This window comes from Gordionus sp. m RMFG-2023, chromosome 2 (genome assembly GCF_954871325.1).
Source record: "Gordionus sp. m RMFG-2023 chromosome 2, tfGorSpeb1-WG-v2, whole genome shotgun sequence".
Taxonomy (NCBI): domain Eukaryota; kingdom Metazoa; phylum Nematomorpha; class Gordioida; order Chordodea; family Parachordodidae; genus Gordionus; species Gordionus sp. m RMFG-2023.
In genome coordinates this window covers 31,939,828-31,958,366 of record NC_088776.1, presented here as the reverse complement: position 1 = coordinate 31,958,366, position 18,539 = coordinate 31,939,828, and positions in this window count along the sequence as shown.

Here is an 18,539-nt window from a genome sequence, read left to right as displayed (position 1 = left end):
TTGATCAGATAAACAAGAGAGTGCTCGACCATCTTTCGCAGTGCTACACGCCCGTTCAACTGGCGCAAAGGACAGGAGGGTTGTATTATATTAATAAATAATATTAAAATTGGTGGAATATATTAAAAATTAAAGAATAATAATTATTTTGAAAATAAGCTTAATACTTCAAAAGATCTCATTCAGATCCTCATCAAATTTTTTTTACTTTTATCAGAAAATAATCTGGTATTTGTGTTGTTTTTTAAAGAAATCAAAGTCCGCCTTTCTTTGTCTAAATATTTTATCAAACAGAAAATAAGTTCAAGCTTTCTACCTTCGTTGACTTATAATTTTATCCAGGGGTAATCTAATTTTAGTAGCGGGTGAATTATTTCTGATAGTATATATTCAGCTTTATAGATGCGTTTGAATCTGTGAAAATAAATATCAGAGATCTGAGAGGTACCATTTGTACGGCCTGGCCCGGATTTTTTTTAAATATATTTTATTTATTTTTGTTTTTATAGCTAATAATGGCGATTTCAAATATTTGGTTGTAAAATATAGGACCTGGCCCCGCCCGGATATTTTTTTTAAAAAATTTCAGGCCCGAACCGGGCTTAGCGCCGGGCCTGCAGGTCTCTGATAAATATAATTAAATAATAAATTGTAAACAATATTACAACTGTATATCTTTAATCTATGTCTTACAGGATTGCATTAATAAGTGGCTTAGAAAACTTGATATTATTTAAAGCATTTTTTAACGTTTTATATTATAAAAGTTATCTTGGGAGTGATATATCCCAATGTTCTGAGGAGTAACAACAGGTTTCACATATATATTATATACACACATATCATATTTTTAATTAACACTAACCATACAATATATCAATGAACGACTTGTCATAATCTCAAAATCTCTACAATTCTGATTCATCACAAGATTAATCAAATTGGTCATTCTCCTTAATAAGACTATTAATTTCACTGAATTATAAAAAGAGTTCCAACTTGTTATAATCGGTTTAATCAGATATCTCCCCATTTTTATTTAATCAGATATTTCCAATTTTTCCTAAAAATAGCTGCACAGTTTCGAGACTTTCCATGTTTATTCCACAATTGAGGAAATATTTGAGTTAGGCTTTAATTATTTTATTGGTGTAAAAAATGTTTCATATTGGGGCAAGGACAGTTAAATCATCTTTATCTGAAGAAATATGTACAATTGACATAATATTCTTTATTATATAATATTAATAAGAATATAAATTAACATATCCTGATTAATTCAATATTAATTAGATTTACTATCCTAACTCAAAATTTATCATCGAAAATTTAAAATAAAAATGAAGGAATTTGGTGGTTGATCTGACTTAAAAACTCGACTTAAATTATTTATAAAATTTAAAAATTAAATAAAAATAATTTTATAATTAAATATGTTTTACTATGTTTTTTAGAAAAATCTAAAGTAACGACTAACGAGTAATGTTTTGCATCGTTAATATGGTTACCTGTTACCTCTAGAAAAAAGTAACGAATGACGTTTTTTCTTTAAAAAGGTTGACGACGTTATTTTTGAAGATTACAATTCCTGATCTCAACTAGTGAATAAAAAATTAAAGTAAGATTTGATTAAAAATAATAAAATGCCTTATACTTCAAAAACACTTTTTTAATTGTATTTGATCTCTAGCAGCTATTAAATAAGTAAACTCTTCAACTTCAAGTTTAGTACATTGATTGGATTTAAATGGAAGTAAACTCTTAAAATTGACAAAAATAATTATGATTGTTTTTGACAATTAATATAATCTTATATGTTTATTGAAACAACTTCAGATATTATTAATAATTTTCAACATTTTGTTTCTATATTGATTCAATCCCTTTGAGCTTCAAATATGGGTGTAAAGTGGTTGCTAAAAATTTGCATCTTAAAATAGGAAAATCTTTTATTAAATTCGATAATTATAGCCTTTAAAAGAGTTACACAAAAACGCAGGGCAAATAAAATTCTGCTCTTCATAATAAAAATCCTTTTCCCACTGCAATTTATCTAAAGCTATTGCGAGAATTTGATAGTATTTCTACATATTTAAAATTAATATTTTTGAGATAATTTTTCAATCAATTTGCTCAATTTATACTTAACTTAATAATATCTATTAATGCATCTAACACAATGCAAAGATAACTTAGATCCCAAAATATCTTTCGTTATTTCAGCTGATTTGGGTTATGAGCTATTTTCCATAGTTACCCACATATAACTATTTTTGATTCAAAATTCTTATTACTTTTGATATCACTTGTCACAGTTAAAATATATGACAAGAGCACCGTAAAGGGTATGAGAGAATGTTATAATTGTTAATAACTTCATCTAGAAAAAAAATTATAAGAGGGATACTAAATTATTATTTATTTAACTAAAATATATCATCTAATATTGGCCAAAATTAATTTTATCCCCGTTTTCCTTATCATTCTCATCGAAACAGAGATTTTAAAAGTTTCAACAAATACGTTACCTATGAGTCAAGTGAAAGATTTAGAGTTATCCCGATTACAATTATTAGGCGTTCATAAAAAAATCATTTAATTTAAAAAAAGGAATTATAAATGTGATTGTTAACTATTAATTCCTAATTACAGGCTTTAAAAATGTAATTAATTATAATTACCCTTTTTTTTAAAGTGGAATTATTTTAAAAACAAGGAATTATAATCATGGAATTAAAGTTACTAATTACAAAGGAATGGTAATTACCCAACCTTGCGTGAAAAGCTAATCAGTTTATATCAGCATTCAGACTCTTAAGTAATGAGAACAGTTTAATTGATAACACATTTTTTAGATCGTTGATTTTTTTTAAAAATACTATAGCTATCTACCTAATATTGATATATTTTTAAATCATAATGTTTTCAATTTTCAAATCAGTTTTAATTTAAATGTTTTATTTGTGTTCTCCCATTAAGGTTGTCCCAGTTAATTTTTTATTGAGAATAAAATTGAAATAATTAGCATTTTATTTAATAAAAATGGATGCAGGAGTTTATTAAAATTTTAATGATCTAAGAATTGATTATGAAACCAAAGATAAAAATATAAACAAGATATCAAAGCAAAAAGATTTTTGGGTCGGGCAGTCAGGATAACCTGTGCAGAATATTTTTACGGGTTAAGCTGAAATTTCACAAATTTTTAAAGCTTACAATTAGGCATATTTATGACTTCTCTCATAAAAAATATGACAATTTACTGCAAGGCAGGGTATAAAATATTACGGGCTGGGCCGATTCTCAAATAATTCCATTCCTGCACCGACCTCTAATATATCTAGCATAAAAGTATAGGAATAGCCAGGCCAGAAGGGAGATACATTTGGTGGTATTCCCCTGCCCCCTAAATTCTATTGAGGGCTCTAGACCAGTTTATTGCAGTACGTTAAACCAGTTACATTTTTTAAAATCTATTATTAAAATGTTTTTTTTTTGAAAATTCTAATTATCAGTATTTTTTAAAAATGAATAAGTTTACCCAAGAAAAAACTTGCGAAATCATTCTCCACTTAGCGTAAAAAAAATCAAGTAAATAATGGGAAGTATTTAATGATTAAATATGATAAGACTTAATGTTATAATTCAGCAGATATCGCTTAGCGGAATCATCAGATCACTTAATCTTCATCGGATTACTATAAATCTTTTACTTATTTTTTATATTATTGTTTATAATGACATATTGTATTCTATTTTTAGTGGAGGGAGAAGTGAGGGAGTGAGGGGAGTGTAAGGGTTTTTTTTATTAGCCTAAAATGATGCTTACAAAAACTGAACATCTTTGAAGGAGGAATATGTACACACACCATATATTTCCCTAATTGATTAACTTTAAAAAATATATATTTAATATTTTTATTTTTTTGTAATGATAAAAAAGCTATGTTTTATAATCTTAATTGAGCTCAAGAGAAAATTAAATTTGAATCTGTTATTTTTACATCATAAAAATTTGTTATTTAATAAAAGAAATCAGTTATATTTTTACTTATGATTTTTTCATATTATTTTATCAAATAAAGAAACTTTTTTCACTTGATTAATTAAATTCTTATATTTAAATTGAGCTAAATCCCTACTACTAATATCCATTCTACATAGCAATTCCTCGCAATACAGACTACCAATATTAGATTCTTCATTAGAATAAATAATAATTAGTAAAAAAAAAAATTTTAATCATTATGAATTTTACCTATCTGATATGGATAGTAAAATAAAATAATTTTTATTCTTAAAAATATAGGGTATGTTATTCTACTCATGATATATAACATAGACTGTTCAGTTGTTAATGATTTTAAGAAAATGATGAAGATATGTAGAACATCATTTAGATGATCAAAAAAATACTACAAATTTTTATTTATATCAAAGGTCGGTGTGGCCTGTTCTAAAGAAGAGAATTTTTAAGTCAGGTCGGGTGACTTGTATAAAATATTTTTAAGGGCCAGTTTAAGCCTGAAGTTTGCAATTTTCTAAGCTTAGAATTTGGCCAATTCATGTTCTTTAGCTTTATAAAATATTATTATTGGCCAAACCAGACTATGCAAAATTATTCTATAGGCTTAAATTAGTTAGCGTTCTTCTAGAGATTTTTTTTAGACAACACCAGTGATGTAGTATAGCACGCCAAGGAATATCGCACCCATAAAACTGGATAAAAATTTTAGTCTTTTTTTCAGAATTTTTTCAAGTATATAAAATAATATCTTATTTTAGCATATTAATAATCATTTTAATTATTATCATTATGAAATAAAAATTCATTTTATTTTTATAAAAAGAAAATAAATGTAAGAATATGAATCGATTTATATTTTTTTAGTCGGCGGAAAAATTATTTGGGTTTGCTGATGGGGGGGGGGGGGTAGGTAGGTATAGGTCGAAAGGGGTTTGCCTCTAGTGGATTCTCCATTATGTAAAGTTATTGGTGATACAAACCTTAATATATATCTTTGAGGGTAAAAAATAGTAATGGCTTTTATACAATTTGGGGGTCAAACATTTTAATTATCGTTTGTTTACAGTTTTTAACTAAAAAGAACATTTATCCACAAAATTAAAGTGTATAAATTTTAAAAATTGGTCTCACATCAATTAAAATATACAACCTAGTGGAAATTATAAAAGTTATTTCCTCTTTTTAAAAACCTTTTACCCGCCGAAAAATATGTAGAGGCAAATGACCCCCACCCCTTTCCCCAGACAATGATTGTAGCTATAGCAATACACATTTTACAAGAAAATATACATCTGATTAGCCTAGGAAGGCCTCAAAATATATGCACATCAGTTTAGTGGGATTTTAATTCAGAATATATTAAATGGATTAAACATAGCTACCAGATTGAATGCATTTTTTTAAAATATTTATAATTTAAGAACTCCCATAAGGATAATCAAATCTTTCTGGCTGTAGCCTTGATACTTTATAATTCTCTAGATTAATGTAAAAGTATTATAAAAACATAAAATTTTGCCCAATCATATTTTCTATAGGGGAAGTAGTGTTATCTGCAAATAAGGGAAGAGGAGGAGTACAATGCCAATGCTTTATAAAATTTGCATGGGGTACACACCTTTGAAGAAATTGGCTCAAATAAAATATAATCCCCCATGAGGGTGTTTTTATTGAATGTTTTATTTCCAATTTGATTTATTACTTTACCCCCATACCTAAAAATCTTGTCTCTTTATTTTCAAATATCTTATCCTCCCTCCATTTCTTAGGAATCAAATAATCCAATCAATATAGTTCAAAAAAATTGATAAGTTTATGATTGACAAATACTTATAATTAGTGTTGGTAATTTGCTTGGTCGTAATAAATTTTGATATTTTTAATATATATTTTTCCCAATTATGCGCTCATATAATAAGATCTACTCATTTAAAAAAATTACATTTCTGAAATTATATAATAGAGGAGGTCAGAAGTCAACAAAAATTTAACTGCTTCTTTGAGGAGGGGGTATTTATTTATGGGGGTGTTATGATTCCTTCCTAAACAGACCTTGTCTATCCCACTGAAAGTATAAATCTATATTTTTCAATTAAAAGAGCCGATATCATTATATATAATTACCCAAGTCCGGGTTGAAAACAAAAGTAAAAATGTGATTAATTATATAAGATATTTACATTTTCTTATCAAATAGCTTATGTTTAAAATATCGTAAATACCAAATAAAGTAAAATACATTATTTTATCTTTTAAAATAACGTTTTCGCACCATTAAAATCTATGTTAACTTACTTCTAACTTTCCTAGAAAAATAATATATATAAATTAATCAAAATTTATAATCTATCCTTAAATAAAATTTTAAAAATTTAAATCAGTATTATGGGTATTTTACACATCATTATAATATAATTATCACATATAAAATATATTTTTTTAAATTATATTAGTTAAGTATGAATATGTTGTATTTATGATAATTTATTAAAGCCACGCGTCATTATGACGTTAACAACCATCTAATATCTCCTCTATGTCATTTTAATAATTTATTATAAATTAATTTTTTGATAAATTCAAATTTAAAATAATTTTTGATATATATAATCAATAATATATTTTAAAATCATTTTTATACTAATCTTATATTATAGTTATAACTAGTATTTTTGAAAATGTAAAATTTATAAAGGTTGTGGGACAAAATATTTCACAAATAATAAAATATTCAATTCATATAATAAGGTTTATAAAAATAAATTGGAAAAATACCCAAAAATTTTGCACAAATTAGATAGTCTCTAATTATCAAGAACTAAAATTTTTGTAATTCCATATTGCCATAAATAAATTTAGAACTAAATGTTAATAAAATTTTACAAAGGATGGTCATTTTTTTTAGATTCTTTCTTATATTAAAAAAAGTGTTATCATTCTGGTCTATTACAAAAAGAAAATGATTTTATAAAATACATAAAAATTAATTTTTTTTATAATTCGCCATTAATAGTATTTAAATTGAAAAAATTAAACTTTTATAAATATAATTTATCTTTTATTTACAATGTAAGTTAGAAAGAATAGAACGTTTGCGTTCAACGTTTTGATAAAATCAAACGCATTCGTGTTCAACATTCATTTACAGATTCTAAGCTTTCGCGTTAAGGTTCACCTTTTAAAAAAAGGAACATGAATGCTTTCACGTTTGTTCAAAATTTTTTAATAAAATTTTTTTAAATTTATATAATATTTAATTTAATATAAATATATGCCTTATTCTTTTTGGTAAGTGGAAAATAATTTCCTTAATAATTTTTTTTTAATATCAAAATCCCTTCGCTTTAAAACCGAAAATATTTCTTAAAAATGATTACATTAGTGAAGACGTACTACAGTAATAATATGATTTATTGTAACACATTTCCATAATGTGAAAAAAACATTCTTATATATAGTTAGACATGTGCGCCGCCGGTCAAATGCGCCGCCGCCGATGATTTTGATCACGCCGACGCCGCGCGCCAAAAAATTGTCGGCGCTCAACACGCCGCCGCCGATGTGAAAATTCGGCGGCTTGGCGGCGTGATACATATTTTTTATTATTTATTTTATATATTATTTATGAATAAAAAATATTAAATATTTTTTGAATTATTAAAAAATGCGATTTTATTTTTTAAAATTAATAAATATTATTTGCTATAAATTTGATTTGTAACAATCCTTATTCGCTCACTTTGGGCAGGTTTGTGACCAACGTGCTAGATAAAATAAGATTAGGACATTAAATTTGAAAAGGTAAATCTATATTTTATTCTTTTATTTTGATTCAAATAATTTACAACTCGTTATATAAAATTTATTTTTTATCATAATAGAAATTTTATTTAATGATTTTTATTTTGTTGCCATTATAACATATATAAAAATACCAGGACTAAAACAATTATAATGGATGCAGCATTGCAATACCCTGTAACAAAATATAGTATATCCTTGCAAGCAAAACCTTCTTTTGCATGGAAACATTTTGGATCCTTAATATTAAAAACTGACACATAATAAGAGAACCAGTGTTGCTACAGATAAAGTCTTTTGTAATATATGCTTGCAAATAGCACTTGATAAAGATGGTGAGGATGAAAATAATTCTTCATTTTCAGAGTAAATTTTTTGATTATTTTATAAATATTAGTAAATTTTTTAATTAGTTATCCAATCAAATCTTTTTCAAAAAATATCAGCACATCAAATATAATAAAACATTTACTTGACAAACATGATTTATCATGTAAAGAAGAAATATCTAAACAAAATTTGAAGTTATTTTTCAAACCCATTGTAAAAGATACAACTGACCCTATAAAAGATATCTGGTAAGGAATTATGTTCTCATGTGTTGCAAGGATTTAATGCCATTCTCTTCTATAAATAATACTGGAATGCAAGATTTTCTAAAGGTTATTTGTAAAATCATTATAATTTTTTATAGGGCAATCTTAATTTTTATTTGTTAAGATATTTAATTATTTTATAACATCCCACATTTAGAATTTTTTATGGCATAATATTTTATTATTAACTTTTTATTATGTAGAAATATGGCATTATTTCAGATGCCAAAGAATTACCTGACAGAACTACACTTAGCCGGAGTGGATTAGATGATGTTTATTTATCAATGAAAGCATACATATGCCAACAAATTAATGTAGGTCCTAAATTTTGTGCTATAACTTTTGATATGTGGACAGACAAATATAGACGGCGAAATTATATCACCTTTACTTTTCATGAAATAGATAATAATTTTAATATTGTATTTTATACATTGGCGACACATCATGTCACCCATAAATATACCGCTGAAACTATTCTTTCCGAAATAGAAAAAGTTGAAAATGAATTTGATTTAGGGTCCAAGAAAATTCAAATGGTTACGGATGCAGAACCCAATGTAAGGAAAAGTGTTCGTCTAGGAGAATATGACCATTATTTATGTTTGGGGCATGGATTACAAAATCTAGTGACAGTCGATGGAATAAAAAAAGTTAATAAAATTGAAAATCTCATTAAAAAAGTTAGAGAAGTTATAGTTGCCTTATGATTCAAAACAGCGGATTTTGAAAATATAAACGATATAGAAAATAGAAAATGTTTTGAATCGATATCATATACATCGGATATTTTAGATTTGGATGATAATGATCCTTTTTATGAAGATCGTTTGGGGTATGATGATGATAGTGAAAATCAAAAATCATATGAGAAAAAACATAAAACCTTAAAATTAAATGTGCCTACACGTTGGCATAGTATTTTAATAATGCTGGAAAGTGTGACTGGCAATAACAAAAATCCTATAAATATTCTATTAAATAGAATGGAGAAACCGGATCTCAAATTATTTAACTCCGATTGGGACTTGGTGTATAACTTTTAAATTTTCTTAAAACCTTCAAACAAACTGTTGAATTTTTATCTGTCCAAATGAGTTACTATAAATTTAGCCTTATTATTTCGTAGTGAAATTAAAAATCATTTAATTGTAAAAGAAAATGATAGTCCACCCATAGCATCCCTTAAACAAAATATGCTTACTAAATTTGATCATAGATTTCCAATAACCGATCTTCAGGTAGTATTTTAAAATACATAAATTATTTTTTATACATTATTCTTTCTTTTATTTTTTTTACTTAGGTGTTAGGAGCACATTTGGATCCTTTTTCAATCAATAAACATAGTAAATGAATATTTAAAGGAAAAAAATATTACTCCGGTTTAATTTTTATGTCAACACGCTACCTCTCTACGGTCTTACACGGACGAATTAAACGAATGTAAAACGACGGTAGTTGCTTCAAAACTCGATTATCTTTAGTCATTGGCTACGAAGCATTCATCTATTCAAACAATAACCTGGAACAACAACACTATTTAACTAGTTTAGAAAAAGAGTGTTATTCATTATTTTCGCCTTATAATTTGGAGATAAAAGATGTCTTAGATTTTTGGAAGATAAGAGCATTGGATCTTCCTAAACTTTCAATATTAGCTAGAAAGGTCCTGTGCGTTCCAGCTACAAGCACACCCAGCGAGCGTGTATTTTCTATAGCTGGGCTCACTCTGAACTCTAAAAGATCATTATTATGTCCTTTAAATCTTAATAAAATAATATTTATTCATGATAATTATAACTTAATAAAATCATTAAATTATAGTTATAAACATAATAAAGTATAAATTTTATTTTAAAAGTGTTTCAAATGAATTTATAAATTTACTTAAAAAATTTAAGTTAGAAAAATATTTGACGCCGCCGCGCCGCCGCCGATTTTTGTGGCGGCGTCTAAATCGATTCGCCGCCGCCAGCCGATCATTTTAAAAAAAGAAACGCCGCCGCCGAAAATGCTGTCGGCGCACATGTCTATATATAGTTAAATAACTTTCTGTTTATTGTAAAAATTTGTTGAGAAAAACATATCCATTTTTAAAAAACTTTTAAAAATTAGAAAGAAAATGTTGAGAAAAACATTATTATTTTTATAAACTTGGGGTAATTTTTTTACAACTTTAAACCTCTAATAATTTTTTTTTAAATTTGCGACAATTTTAATTTTAAACTCCTAATTTTTTTTTCCGATTAAAAACTATATTTCTATTTTTTTTAAATGTCAAATTTTACTATCGCTAGTATTTTGAATCTATCTCCAATAGAGGGGTTATCTGAAATAACAAATAGATACCAAAGTTATTCACCCATCCCATCAAATTCTTAGATATCTAACTGATATTACAAAGATGTCAATATTCGAATATTCACAAGCAACCATTTGATCCTATTCGTTTTAGAAAAAAAAGGTAATTGGAGTGATGAATAAATTGAATTGGCTAAATGGCTGAGTAAACCAATTGATGATCAGCACAATACAAAAACAACTGCCCATGATTTAAATTTATCCATTCGTTCAGTTTATCGGTTCAAAGCAGGAAATCTTCCCTGAATATTAGGATTACCCTGTCACAATTGAGTGTTTTTGTTTGTGAACTTAAGAACCTAAATATAAAAAGAAATATATACTAAAATTATAGTTGAATCCTTTATTAAATAATAATAAATATAATTAAATACAAAGTGAAAAACATAATCAAAATAAAAGAAAATTAAAATTAAAATAAGAAAAATAAAAATAAAAGTAAAAGTAAAAAATTAAAAAGTAATTAGTTAAAAATATTCTTTTTCGCATCATAATTTCTCCATTATATATCCTTTTTCTTTAATCAACATTTACATAGTCTCCCTAGCGAAGAATAAAAAGTTCTACATCCCACTTGTTAAAACTGTTAAAGTATGAAAAAATCTACAAATATCACGCGTTTTTTTCTCATTTACATAGACGGGGATATTTTAATAAAACATTATTTTAGTTTACGATTTGCATAATGCATTTTTTTGTAAAGCAAAAATGCAACAACCCTTTATCTAATTATATAATAAAACAAGGGGTCAGTAGAAAAAAGACAACACAGAACTTCAATTGAGTATAGCTGAATTGTTTGGTAATAATAACGGCTATACCATCAAACACAGGCGCGTACGCAGAAATTTAGTCTGGGGGGGGGGGGGAGGGATAATAAATTTTTTTGAGAAATATTATTGTTTTTTAAAAATATCGAGCATAAATTTATTAGGACTAATAACTATTCCTAATACACAATTTTAAATTAATGTGAATTATAAAAAAATTATATGTAAAGAATCACTTAAATGACCCAAAATAGAAATTTGAATTTTTTGAGCCTTTACACAAAAAGTTTCTTAGGAATAATTGTATTTTGTATGTTATATATTTACAATGTAAAATCCAATCTTCGTTTAATTGAGCTAATTTTTAAATTATCTCATCCTTGCTTGTCGTCAAATGCCTATGAATATTCAAAAAATCCAAACCTTTCAATCTACTTTCACATGTTGTACTTCTTGGTATGTTTTTCAGAGACCTGCAGGCCCGGCTCCTGGGCCGGACAATATTTTAATTTTTTTAATTATACCAAGGCCGGACCCAAAATTTTTTTTAAAAAACACCCGGGCCGGACCTAAATTTTTTTAAAAAAACACCCAAGCCGGGCTGTATATTTTAAAACAGCCTATATTTGAAATCGTTATTATTAGCTATAAAAATCAAAAATAAATATAATTTATTTTTTAAAAATCTAGGCCGGGCCTGAAAATTTTGTTTAAAAAAAAGCCGGGCCGAGCCTGTAAATTTTAAAAAAAAGCCGAGCGGCCTAAAAAAATTTTTAAAAATAGCGTAAAAAATCTTAAAAAAAAATCCGGGCCGCAAATGGTAATTCTGCAGGCCTCTGTTATTCTTCTTAAAAAAGAGAGTGTTCTCTCATTAGTTTACTAATGGGAAGAGTTTATAAACCCTTTTAATACATTGGGAATTTAATCTAAAATGTGTTGGAAATAATGCAGAGCATCCATAGCATTTTTTGGGACTATATCAACTATATTTAATCTTATAAACATAGTTATTCAGCTAGTAAGGCATCATAAGATACTTTAACATCTTCATAATAAAAATCTAACAAATATTTTTTTTTTCTATCACCATCTGAAAAAGGTTGGGAAGACTTTTGTTGAAGTAATATTTGCAGATGTAAGTGCTGCATGATATATTAAAAATTCATTTATTTGGGTTATAAATGTATCTGCATCTAAGATAAACTCTTCTACTGATCCTATATTAATGTTTTAACGATGAGCTTGCCTTGCTGTCGAGGGAGACAAATATTAAACACGTATACCTCTGCTTTTGACTCAACAATAAAATATAAAATATGAAATTCTTCATCAACATTAGCCCTAATTTCCTTGAGTTCTGATAAAATGATCTCCTCTATTCTCATCTTCTTAATCAAATCATTGTCATGTTTTTGAAAAGTAATACTTAAAATAGTTGTATAATTAAATAATACATTCTAATGAGAAATAAAATTTGGAATAAGCATTGAATCCAATAATTTTCTTGCTTCTGAGGAAATATTTCTTTCAGGCCATTGTAATATTTCAGTAATTGCAAATAATTGGCTCTTCTAACTCCTTAATAACTGTTAGTGCTTGATGGAAGAGGCTCTATCTCGTTGGACAAGGTTGCAATTTCTTTTTCCCTGTTGGACCAGAAGTTTCAGAAATAATTATTATTTGACTAGAAATTTGAAAATGGTAGATAAATATTACGCCACTAAAAATTTGAAAATAATAAGTAAATACTACGCCGGAAAACTTGAAATCGAAATTAATTGATAAAATAACTTATGAATGTGATAATAAATGTAATATAATATATATTTAATATGAGATATGAATAAATATTAACAAATATAAATTAATATAAATTAATATAAGCAATAATATTTTTGAAAAATATATCCGGCATCTGCATTTTTTGGCTTTGTGGGGGGGGGGGGGGGGGATTTGTCCCCCTGCCCCCCCCCGCTGCGTACGCCAATGATCAAACATAATAGAACATTTACCGCCATCGGCTATTTCAAATCGTATTAAATAAATGGGTTGGAGCAATAAAAAGGTTGGAAAAGAACCCGATAGGAGAAACGCTACATATGTAATTCAAATTCGAGGGGAATTTTGTTACAAGATAAAAAATATTTCTTTTGAAAATGTATTCTTCCTAGAAGAGACATGATTTAATACCTATATTATTTTGCACTATGAGTGGGAACCTGGGAAAAGGCATCTGTTAACTTAACTCCCTCCAAAGGGAAAAATATATCAGTCCTATGCACATTTTACCCTCAAATTTATAATGGATAATGCTCCTATTCATCGAGCGAGGATAATTATGAAAATTATCCAAAAATTAAAGCAATCGAAAAATTTTTCGGAGTTCTTAAAAATCAATACCAATCATTATCATAAACCAATTAACCTAATAGAAGTTATTACTACTGCTAGTATTTTGAGCAGTTATTTTATATACAATTTTTCAACACAAAATTCATTAGAAAGAAATTCAATCATTCCTTTAAATGATTTATAATTGATTTGTATTGTATAACATTTTATATACATAGAATAAATAAATAATAAATAGTTTTTTCTATTTTGGAGTCTAGAATAACTCATAAAGAAATCTAAACAAATAAGAACTGAAAACTCTAAATTGGAATTTTCTAGTACTGTAAACATTTCTAAAAAAAATAGAACGCGTTCAACATTCATTGACAATAATCGAACGCGTTCACGTTCAAGTTCATGTTCAAAAAAAAGGAACGCGTTTACGTTCATAAAACCGTTCAAAATTTTTTAATATAAATAAACTTATATTTTTTAATACAATATATTTCATGTTAAAAAATAATATAGTTTTATTTTGATAATATAATTATAAATAAAATATAATATAATATAATATAGCGAATAAAAAGATAATATATTTATAAAAAATTTTTCTTATTAAATTTTAATAACAATTGTTTTCAAAATATTTATCTGATAGACAGGAACACTTGGCAGTTAATACGGCATTAGCTATATGAAAACGGAATTATACTTAATAAGCAGCTCTTTTAACGTGGAGAATTAATTAAAAACATTATTTTGTTATTTGCAAAAAATTGCGATAAGTTATCCTCCTCCAATCCATTCTCTACTCTCGACAAAAAAAGAATATCTCGAAATTAACAGTTCTCTAGGGTTTTCAAAGCATTTTTTTCAATGACGCTATAAGTTTATTTTTAATAGGTTCGTTCTGTGGAAGTTTTATGCATGGCCATTGAAGTTTGAATGATGGATGTTTGCAGAAAGAACATATTGATCCTTATGTTCAAATCTTTAAAAAAAATATATATATGTAATTAGTTGAGAGTAATAGATTTAATACCTTTTATTAATTTCATTTAATACGGCGTCTATCAATGGTTGACCATATTTGAGGCCACTAATTTTTTTAATTTTAAAATAACTATCATTATTGTTGGGGTCAAATATCCCAAAGGCATTATTTCTTCAAATTTAATGATTTAACTTAGTTATATCATATAAAATCAAATAATTAATATTAAAATTAAATATCGTTTTAAATTGGAACCTGAAGATTTTGACAATATAATACTTTTTGGCCACATTTTACACTTGGTAAGCATTGGATTAGTTCCTTCAATATAGGATGTTTATATAAAACATTTATCATATTTGGCCATAGTAATGATAATTCATCTGATTTTGGATTTTCAGAATTAGATGATGAGGATTAAATAATAATATCCTTGCTTACGCTAATCTATTAAATTAAAATATAAACAATAATATTCAAATTAATAAACTATGTGTTAAAAAAATTGAAATGTGAAAAGGAAATACACAGCCGATTAAAAAATATAAATAATACATTTTCCAAAAAAATTCGGAAATATTAAATTTTTCAAATATATAAAAATAAAAATATTTTTATGAACGAATGTTAAATTAGAACGCGTTCGTCATAAAAAAAGGAACGCGTTCATGTTCAAAGTTCGTCAAAAATAAAAGGAACGGCGTTCATCATTTTTTTCAAAAAACAAACGCGTTCGTTTACAACACTAGAATTTTCATTCATGTTTATTAATAAATTATTCTAATTTCATATAATCTTTAGATAACTAATAGTAAAATTAAAATGTTGGAATAATACTTTAAATTTAAAAAAATTTATGATGTACTTTTAATATAGTTATTGTAAAAATCTTAGAAAATTTTTTTTATAAATTTTTTCTAAATTCTCATTTTCCCAATTAAATTTGCGTCCAAAACATTTAAAAATTATATTCTACACATTTTGAAAAATTTTCTTAACCTTGAAGTTAGTCTTCATAAAATTTTAAAACTTTTAATATTAATAATATTTTTTTCAAATTATATCAAAATGTTTTTTTCAATAATTATGGAAAGTTATTTAACTATATAAGAATGTTTTTTCAAATTATGGAAATGTGTTACCACAAATTATATTATTTATTTAAGTTACAATTTTTTTTGGAATTTAGCTAATAGGTAAAAATAGATATTATAAATATAATGATGTTAAATTCTAATTTGAATGAAGATGATATACACTACCGGCCATAAATGATTGCTCACCTTGCATTTTTACATAAAAAAATTAATAACTTAAAACTTTTTAACTTATTTGGGTAAAAGCCAATTTCTTAATTAATTTAAGATGTCTAGACATATTTAGAATTAAAAAATTCGGGATTTCTATAAATTTTTCTATGAAATTTTAGCCCTTGGAAACAACATGTCAAAAATGACCAATTTGGTAAAATAGGGTTCATTAGTTTTTTCAGCAACAATTTTAAGTTGCCCATTGTTTTTTGAAAGAAAGTCATTAATCACATTCTAATCTGCTTATTAATACCTATTTTTAATTATTTTAATTCCTAGATTTTTTTTTGTTTTAAATCATTGTTTAAAGAAACTTTCAGTCTTTATAAATATTTTAACGAACATTCGACCAAAATAATTAAAAGAAAAGAAATTTCTATTCCAACTAAATGCAAAATAATTAATTTACACATGATTGGTAAAAGTAATCGCCGAATTGCTAGAGAATTAACTCTAGCTCGACGAACAGTCGATCATATACTTAAAGGATTAGGCAACAGTAATACAATATCGAATCTAAAGAGGCCTGGAAGACCCCGAAAAACGACTTTAAGCGATGATAGGTATATATCAAGGATCAGTAAACGCAATCCATGCCTTGTCGCGACAGAGATAGCTGCGGGGATTAATCTGCGGAAAAATCCGATAAGTGTCACAACTGTGAAAAGGCGTCTTAGGAGCTTTGAACTTTATGGTAGGGTGTCGGTCAAAAAGCCATTCTTTAGCAAAAAAAATAAATTCAAGCTATTTGACTGAGAACGAAAACATCAATTTTGGACCTTTGCTGGTACCACGTCTTATGGAGTGATGAGTCAAAATTCATAATCTTCGGTTCTAAAAGAAGACAAGATATCCGCCGCTCAGCTGGAGAGCGAATGAACGATCACTGTATAATTCCTACAGTCAAATTCGGGGGAGAGTCTGTTATGGTGTGGGGGTGCTTTGGTGCCGGGCAACCGCCGACATTGTCAAAATTAAAGGAATCCTTAACAATATATCAGAAGTTACCGTATACCCATGGAATCCGCCAGCACAACCCTGGGTAAGGGTACAGGGATACCGGCAAATCCTTGAGGACCATGTGATTTAATCACGAAAGTGTTTGATCGGGAATAACTTTTTATTTCACAAGATGATTACCCAAAGCATACATCCAGGCTATGCAAAGATTATTTACAAAATCTACAACAACACGGTATTCTCTAGTTTATGACTTGGCCATCCCAGTCTCCCGATCTCAATCCAATCGAACTTTTATGGGATCACCTTGATCGACAAGTGCGAAAAAGTCTACTAACCTCTCATTCACACCTTTGGGAAGTATTGCAAATATCACTTTCGAATATTTAAAAAATCTCACCTCGAAAGATTACCAAATTTTTTTAGCAATTATTAAGAATAAAGGTTGTATTATTGATGAGACCAAAATTTGATCTTAATTAATTGATATGTCTTTTATTTTTTGCAATTTTATGCAATAATATGTAAACTTATAAATAAATTTGACAAACCTCATATTGTGTGTTATTTGTCTTCTTTTAAGAAAAATGTTAAGAAAATGCAGGGTGGGCAATCATTTATGGCCGGTAGTGTATATAGAGCTGCATATGTTATTTTTACCAAAACAATAAAAACAAAGATTTTTAAGTGATATATTGAAGTTTTTACCTTTAGAAGGTGGAACTGTCATCGTTGGTGTGATGTTATAGGGGGCCCAGGTGTAAAAAGGTACAATGTAAATTTATCCTGTTTCATCTAGAAAAAACATATTTTCTCTACTAGGAGTATTGAATATTTTTAGGCAGCATGTCAGATCGGGATGTATTTCATAGATCGGGCTCTTTTCCAGCCTTTTTTTGACTATTCTATTTTGTTAATATATTTTTTTATTGTTCCTTCATTTTTATGAAAACCTGGGAGTATAATTTCTATGATATTTTTAATTGTGAACGTGTTATCAGCCATTAAAATATTAATAACTTATTTTGGCAAGTCACTGAAACTAGGGGAAGTTTTTATTAATAAGTATTATTTAACGTATAATATTTTTTCAAATTTAGCATATATTTTTTTCCCCTTTTAATGATTACTAAAATTTTACCGAGATCATAATTTCATATATAAGAACCATAGCTTTTTTAAAAGATCGCGAGCTTCTTTTAATCATACACGTGTTGTGAGGTAAATTAAATACTGATAAATCCTAAAATTTAATATTTTTTCAAGTTATTATATTACAATCTTCTTAATGAAAATGGATTTGATCATTACTAGATCAATCACAGCAGAAACTTTATAAACCCAAATGATATATCGACCCATACTCAACGCATTGAG